The 8,682-nt window shown below is 38.7% G+C and overlaps 2 non-coding genes across 2 annotated transcripts; both read right to left on the bottom strand.

The window, feature by feature from the left end:
• Window positions 1-4,960: 4,960 nt before the first annotated feature.
• Window positions 4,961-5,042, bottom strand: trnas-gcu (transfer RNA serine (anticodon GCU)). The gene has a single exon. It is a non-coding gene; the product is annotated as a tRNA-Ser (tRNA).
• Window positions 5,043-6,689: 1,647 nt separating this feature from the next.
• Window positions 6,690-6,771, bottom strand: trnas-gcu (transfer RNA serine (anticodon GCU)). The gene has a single exon. It is a non-coding gene; the product is annotated as a tRNA-Ser (tRNA).
• Between the last annotated feature and the right edge of the window lie 1,911 nt (window positions 6,772-8,682).

The raw sequence follows: 8,682 nt of genomic DNA on the forward strand, positions 1-8,682 counted from the left end.
AAATTAAAATAATTTCCATTTCATGCGCCAGCAAAACATGTAATGTAGATGTTTGGTTTTTGTACAGTATGTTATGATTTCCTGTCACTGTGGGCTGCAGAGCACAGTAGTAGAGAGCAGAATCTGATACTGCAGCAGAGGAGAGGTTCAGATCCACTCGATTTTTATCTTCATTTATCTTTGCAGAAAACCCAGAATCAGAATAAGCATTGTTTCCAAAATTACCCTCACTAACTGAAATGATGAATTCTGGTCTGGATGTTGAGTACTGATGATACCAGAACAGATAATCGTTTACATTCTCTCCTTTGTAATTACAGGACAGAGTAACAGATGTTTTCTCCAAGGTCATTTTCACTTATAGAAACTGATTCAATTTTCACTGCTGAATTATAACCTGTTTAAAACAGAAAAGAATATATTAATTTAATCTTTCTTTCTTTTAAGTACTGTATAGTGTAAAAATTACAAAAAAAGAAATAAATACACATTTTTACCACAAGTTAAAGTTATGTCTTACCTAACAGAATATGAAAAAGGCAAAGATGAGCAAACAGTGTCATGGTTGAACTGCAGTATGACTTTGCTTAGCCTGCAATCATTTCTTTTGCATTCTAACCATTTAACTTGACTTCCCGTTTAAACTGTGCAGCTGTTTCAGTGTTTTGTACGTAGATGGATTCTGCGATCTTGTGTATAATTTTGTAAACAGCGTTGTTGTGTGAATAATTCTCTTTTCACATGTAGAAAACACTTCACTACTTCTTGTGGTTTGTGTTGGTTTGCAAGTTCTCACATTAATTTTTAACACAGAGATTTAAAAACACACTCCAGTAGTTTGGGGCTAACAGACTTTACCACACAGGGCTTGAACTGATTAGCTTATTCAAACTGCACAAATCATGTAAACCTTTACTATCTTATGCCCATTGTGAATGATGCGTACCCCTTTACAGAGAGGGAAGCAGAGATTTTGCATTTTAAAAGTGAAATGTGCACTTACAGTGAAGTAAAAAAGTATTTGCCCCTTTTCTATTTGATTTTATCTTCATCTTTATAATGTTTATGTTTCTACCACCACTTTATCCTGGTCAAGGATACACTGGGCAGGATGCCAATCCATCACAGGGCCTCTGCCACCCCTCAGACAATCATAATATGGTGACAAGAGCACTGCTAAGATATCTTGATGGAGAACAGTAAGTTGCAGAACATGTATTAAATGTTACACTGATTTATTTAAAACATTTGTTCATTGTTTAAGATAATGGTCACTACCTGAAGGATTTTCTGTTCACATAATCCTCTTCGATTCTGCTGGTGCTTTATAAGAATGTGGGTTCCATCCATGCAGCCACTTACCCTATTAATCCTGAAAGATTAAATGGTATAGAGCTACTTTTCTATGACTTTCCAGTTCTTTAGTCCTATTATTTTGTTGTCTTCATTAATAGAAACAAACCTGTCATTCTGTAGTGTTTCAAGGCATACTTTTCGGATGGACCGACATACAGCTACCTTGCCTATATGTTCAGCATCTCCTACATCCATAGAAATGTTTTATTGGCAAAAAACAGAGAGCAAAGAATAAAGTCTGCAAAGAAGTGAGGGCAGAACCACGATGTGTAATATTGCAAATGTTGTTTATGCAATGTTTTATGGGCCATGACAAGACACAAGGGGACGGACACACACAGAGATAAAGTTTTAATGGTAATAAAGGACAAGACACACGACAAGTTTACACAAGAAATGTAGGAACTCAACAAGAAAACTAACCTATGCTAAATGCTAACCTAAACTAGACAATGAACAATGCTAATCTAATCTAAAGGCTAAACACTAAGCTAAACAAGAACTAGACAGGGCTAAACGGAGCTAAATAGAACTAAGCAGAACTAAACAGAGCAAAATGGGGCTAAACGGAGCTAAGGCTAACAGACAAAGGCTAAACAGAGCTAAGGCTAACAGACAAAGGCTAAAAAGAGCTAAACAGGACTAAACAAAGCTAACAGAGCTAAACAAAGGTTAAGGCAAAAGCAAACGGAAAGACAGACAGATTCAAAAACCATGTATTGCCTAGAACAGTGGTTCTCAAACTTTTTAGACCGAGTACCACCCATTATCAAATCGAAACTTCCAAGTACCACCTATGTTTCTCATCACAGAACCACATAAGGCTCACATTAATTAGGTGTGTATATATATATATATATATATATATATATATATATTAGTGATGGGAATTATGGCTTCTTGACGGGAGCTGGATCTTTTGGCTCGGTTCCTTTCAAGGAGCCGTTCAAAAAGTGACTTCACGCTACTAGGTAAACTATAAGACACCCTCGATATTAACATCAAATTTGCATTAAATGTAGGCCTAATTCAAACATCACTTAAATGAGAAAGATTCATTTCAAAAGGCAAAAACACTACAGGGAAGAGGCAGACTGTGGTTGCATTTCATTAAGTTTCAGAAAAATCCTCTCTTGTACAGAGATGTGACTGTGTTTGTTTCTGCTTTAAAACATAAGCACAATGAAATAATCAGATTTAACAGAATTAAACAAGTTTATAGTTAATTTCTCAATTATTTGTAATTATACTACTATCTCTCTCTCTCTCTCTCTCTCTCTGTGTGTGTGTGTGTCTCGTTCTCCGCAATACTGAAAGTGTTTCGGATTTGAATATCGACAATACACAGCCTTTATTACGATTTACGATTAATTCCCCTTTACTGATACCGTTTCGGAAATTTCCAGATGGAAACCGCGAACGTGAAGTATAGACGTAATGAAGTACGGTGTCTGCGTATTTTAAATAACACATTAGTTTTAATACGATTTGTTTTAATTAAACTGATTTTATTAAAACAGATTTATAAGAATTTTATTAGTAATTTACACATTTTGTTAGTTTTTTATTTATTATTATGAATTTTTTTTTCGGTGCATGTAATTACTTTTCCGAGATTATCTGGCGTACCACCTCGTGCTGCTTCACGTACCACCAGTGGTACGCATACCACAGTTTGAGAACCACTGGCCTAGAGAATCAAACCAAACCAACAAAGTTAAATCAGAAGAAGTTCAGGAGTAAAACAGCTCCCCTCTTAAATACTCTCAGATCAGGGGCAGCTGGGGCTAATTAGCAGGTTAGGACCAATCAGAAAAAGAATGTTTACATTTTCAGCAGATGCTTTTATCCAAAGCGACTTACACAATGAGCAATTGAGGGTTAAGGGCCTTGCTCAGGGACCCAACAGTGGCAAGTTGGTGGTGGCGGTGCTTGAACCGGCAACCTTCTGTTTACTAGTCCAGTACCTTAACCACTGAGCTATCACTGGCCCAGGACAGTCTAGATGGGCGTGGCACCTCTATACTGGAGCACAAAGAGGCAAAATCTGTGACAGTTCATGTATATGGGGCAGAGTGGGAACGGTTGCAACACTCTGTATTTCCTTCAGTTACTCAGACACAGTTTGTATAGAAAAGACAAAATTTCAATACATTTGATCCACATCTGTCAGCTACCCACCCACACAGCTGTAACATATATACAAATGTACAATATGAAATGTTGCAACTGACCCCATAACATTGGGCAGTTGCAACATTCATCAATATGTAATAAAATCATTCTTTAACATCATTTTGCAAAGACTTTTTTATATGTGTACAGATAGGGTTTTCACTCATTAATTTGGTTATATAAAGACATACGAGTAAAAGGAAAAATATAGGCCCGGGTTTTTAAGTAATGTTACGATGAAATCTTTTATTGAATGAAGACCAGGAACCTCAGAATTAGCAATTAAAATATTATTATTTATTTAGAAAAGAAGTAAGGAATCTCTGAGCTCTGCAGTGAGCGCCGGTTTCTCTTTGCCTGTGTATGCCACCAGATCAAGAGGAACTCTCCCTCGCTCCAGTGCTGAGTTCTCTTTTATAGCAGTGCGACCCAACTCAAGATCTTGACAAGTTCAAATTAGTTTAATCTAGCTGAAGCTTAACTTTGCATATACTTCCTGTTTTGCATGCTTTGTTTAGACTGTGCTGTTTGACACCCATGCCAGTTGCTGACCACCACCAAGGGGGGTTTATCACCCCACTTGGCCCTAGTCAGCTTTCATCTTCTGCTTTCTTACTCTATGTTTCCTGTGTACGTGCAGATCGGCATGTCCACCATAAGGCCTTCAGGCACCACACTCTACCACAGCTTCTACTATGCAGAACTCAGAAACGCTTTATGCTAATGCTTCACTAACCAGTGGTAATAATGATGTTTTTAGTACGTTTATCACACAGAGAAAAACCCACATAACCACACCAGTAAGTTCTTAAACTGTTCTGATTTACACTTTCATGGTATAAATTGTATTTATTACAGTATCATACCTGAAAAGAGGAGAGAATAAATGAGAAGACTTAAACATGATGTTTTCTCACTGCTGTATTGTGAGTTGTGAGGAAAACTTGCGAGAGCTCCCTCTAAGTTCTGTTTAGGCATTAACCTCGCCAGTTGAGGAAACTGACAAGAGCTCCCCATACTGTCTATTTAGGCAAAAACAATCTATTGCACATCAAAAAAATGAATTATTCCCTTAAGGAATCACTTTTCTAACCATAAAGAAGGGAAATTAATTAATTACTTTTCCCATAAAAAGGTAATAGTGAGGTGATGGACTGCTAATCCATTGTGCTCTGCACACGTAGGTTTGAGTCCCATTCTCGTCGAACACAACACCTTTTAAACTCTTAATGCATAATAAGCCAGCTCCACAAATCCACAAAGTGGAGACCTTTAAACAATGTGTGGTTACTAATCTGTATGTCATTAACATTGTATTAAAAGAACGGCTGTATAAGATGAACTGCTTCTATTTGGTGTTACAGTTGTGAGTTTTTGTGAGAAAGCGAGTGTTTCAGGGGTTTTGTTCAATGCTTAAAATTCTGGTTTTCGACGAGGATGGGATTCAAACCCACGCGTGCGGAGTATAATGGATTAGCAGTCCATCGCCTTAACCACTCGGCCACCTCGTCTTGCTTTACCTGTTTGTTTCTGGTCCGATTGGTCTGATTGATCAATGTAGATTTTGTAGATTTGTAAAAGACTGAAGAGCAGAAAGCTCATTTAATTTTAGTTCTCTTTAGTTCTCCTTAAAACTGACTGGTAACAAATAATGCACTAATGCAGTGTGCGTGCACATTCTGGTAAACACCCAGATATTTCTTAAAAGGCAATGTAGCTGTTCAAGCCGTTTGGGTTGATCAATCAGACCGATCAGCCTAGAAACACATTTTCCTAGGCAGGTTGAGACGAGGTGGCTGAGTGGTTAAGGTGTTGGACTGCTAATCCGTTGTGCTCTGCATGTGTGGTTTTGAAAACCAGACCTTTAAACATTGCTCAAAATTGATAATTGATAATTAAGCTCTCACCTTTACAACATATTGGTACTACTCACTAGGGCTGCACGATATTGGAAAAAAACTGACATTGCGATTTTTTTTCCCCTGCGATATATATTGCGATATTAAAAAAATGCAAGAATTTTCACCACATTATTAGTAATATTAATAATGCATGTATCTTACTCTAAATAAGGGGCTCATCTGTGAAAAAGCGTGGTGCCTACAAGGGTTACAAGAGATTATGACCAGCTACATCTTTGTACTGAGCATTAAACTAAGAAAGCTTCAATATCTCTTCTCTCACAGAAAAATAAACATGGCTGACGGAGCGGACAAAGTTATTTTCAAACGTAAATAAATAATTATTGATTTTTAACGAGTGTTTTTATTAGCAAGTTTGGGCTTGTCAGCAAATGTAACCGTTTTCTGTACACGAATCGAGATGTTATATTGACATGTTAGTGCTGTGACTAGAGTTGCCAACCGTCCCGCAAAATACGGAATCGTTCCGTATTTGAAAACTAAATGTCGCGTTTCGTATTGAACTGGTACGGGACGCGCTTTGTTCCGTATTTTTATCAATGGGAGAGAAATGCTGCAGATAAGACTGTTCAATACTAGAGCTGGGCGGTTCCTGAATCAACCGGGTTAATGATTCAAATCTTTGTACTGAATCAGGAATCACGAGTCTGAAATCTCAATGAACCCGGATCCTATGAGTCCTCTGACTGGCTGCTGCTCAGTACACAAGGCGTGTGAGCCGTCATTGAAAATGAGAACGGTGTGAATTTTCGTTTTGTGTCAAGCAGCAAAAAAGTTGTAGCATGACGTATTTGATATAATTTGCATTAAGAAACATCGCACGTCCTGCGATGTGACTATCGCGCATGCACACATCGCGATGACGATGCTGAAACGAAATATCGTGCAGCCCTACACATAAAATACAGCTGTAACACCAGAGAGAAACAGCACATCTTATACAGGCATTTTTTTTATGCAATTGTGTTTTTGGCTTACTTCATGGAGGTAGAGCATGTTCTGACGTGGTGGTTAAGGCGATGGACTGCTAATCCATTGTGCTCTGCATGTATGGGTTCAAATTCCATCCTCATTGAAATCCAAGCCTTTAAACATTGAACAAAACCCCTGTAACTCTTGCTTTCAGCTCTGTGCAAAATATTGGCACTACTCATTACACTACACATTGTTTAATGGTCTCCACTTTGTGGATTTGGATTATTGAGCATGCATAAAGAATTTAAAAGGTATTGTTTTCGACGAGGATGGGATTCGAACCCATGCGTGCAGAGCACAATGGATTAGCAGTCCATCGCCTTAACCACTCGGCCACCTCATCTGGTCAAGCTATGTGGAATGCTCTTCTGGTCTGGTTGCAGGTGAGTCATTTGTATTCAAGTGTGGCAGGAGGAGCTTCAGAGGGCTGGATTGGCCTGAAAACGGGTGGAAAGGGTACTACTCTTATGTCAGTTTGCTTTTCCACATATGGTCAATAGGCTGCAATGTTTTCAAAGCAGACTGAGGTCATTTGAGAGAGTTTTTAAAAGTACTTTACCTCCACGAGGATGGGATTCGCCTGCACTTTTAAAAGCTCTCTTGAATTACTTTGGTCTGCTTTGAAAACATTGCCACCTATTGACCATATGAGGAAGAACAAACAGACGTAGGAGTAGCAATTCAGTACATCAGTGTTACTTATTTCCAATGTTTTCAAAGCAGACTGAGGTTATTTAAGAGGGCTTTTAAAAGTGTGTTTACTTCGACGAGGATGGGATTCGAACCCACGCGTGCAGAGCACAATGAATTATCCATCCTTTGCCTTGTTCATCTAGTTGTAGACTTTCCGATCCTAGGTAGTTCATAGCCAAATTTATCAGCCATGCACTGATCTCTGTTACTTAAATTGTAACCATCAACCAGTAGGGGTCAAAACTTTTATGTTTTGAGGTAGTTTGGAGACTTTTAGCAGATGCAACATTTGAACACACAAGTTTGACATGTCATTTGCTACGTCTTAGCATGTTTTACTGCTGCGCCTCCAGAGTACCATAATCACACATGTAATAACACCTACTCTATGGAGCTTTTGTATTATTTTTGTACAGTTACAGTATAATTAGCACTCTTTAAGTGTATTGATCACTAGTCTGACAATAATACACATTAGTGCACTGTAGCATATTGAAGATTAGTATACTTAAGTCTACTTCATAGCTTTATGAAAAATACACTTAAGTAAACCTTTGTATATGGTATTTAAAGTGTGCTTTAAGTGAATGACTTCAGCAGTTGTTTAACATACTTTGCAAAAATATACTAAACATTTATTTGAAAACAAGTTTTTGGGAAGTATATTAAATTTAAAAAAGTGAGCTGAGGTGCAGTTTGTTTTCACTGATACTGCTCAAGAAGTTTCTACAGTTTAATTAGAGTTTACCTGTACTAAATTCTATTGATTGAACATGATTGGGGATTACCAACACCTGCCTATATAAGGTCTCACAGTTGACAGTGCATATCAGAGCAAACTCCAAGCCATGGGGTCAAAAAAATTATCTGCAGACCTCAGAAACAGGATTGTGTCAGGGCATAGATCTGGAGAAGGGTACAGAAAAATTGCTGCAGCTTTACAGATCCCAAAGAGCCACCAAAAATCTTCCTAGACCTGACCGCCTGGCCAAACTGAGCGATCAGGGAAGATGGGCTTTGGCCAGGGAGGTGAACATGAACCCGAGGATCAGTCTCATAGAACTCCAGCGTATCCTTGTGATGGGAGAACCTATAAGAAGATCAACCATCCAGGCAGCACTCCACAAGTCACTTTCATGGTGGCCAGATGGAAGCCACTGCGTAGGCACAAGACAGCCCACTTGGAGTTTGCCAAAAGACACCTAGAGGACTCTCAAACCATAAGAAACAAGATTATCTGGTCTGATTAACTCAAATTCACATTTTTGGCCTGAATACCAAGATTCATGTCTAGATGAAAAACCAGGCACCGCTCATCACCTGGCTAATGCCATCCCTACAGTGAAGCATGGCGGTGGCAGCATCATGATGTGGGGATGTTTTTCAGCAACAGGACCGGGGCGACTAGTCCTGATAGAGGGGAAGATGAATGCAGCTAAGTACACCGAGATCCTTGAAGAAAACCTGCTCCAGAGCACTCTGGACCTCAGACTTGGGTGAAGGTTTACCTTCCAACATGACAACAACCCGAAGCACACAGCTTAGAGAACAAAGGAGTGGC

This window comes from Trichomycterus rosablanca, chromosome 4, assembly GCF_030014385.1.
Source record: "Trichomycterus rosablanca isolate fTriRos1 chromosome 4, fTriRos1.hap1, whole genome shotgun sequence".
In the NCBI taxonomy this organism is placed as follows: Eukaryota; Metazoa; Chordata; class Actinopteri; order Siluriformes; family Trichomycteridae; genus Trichomycterus; species Trichomycterus rosablanca.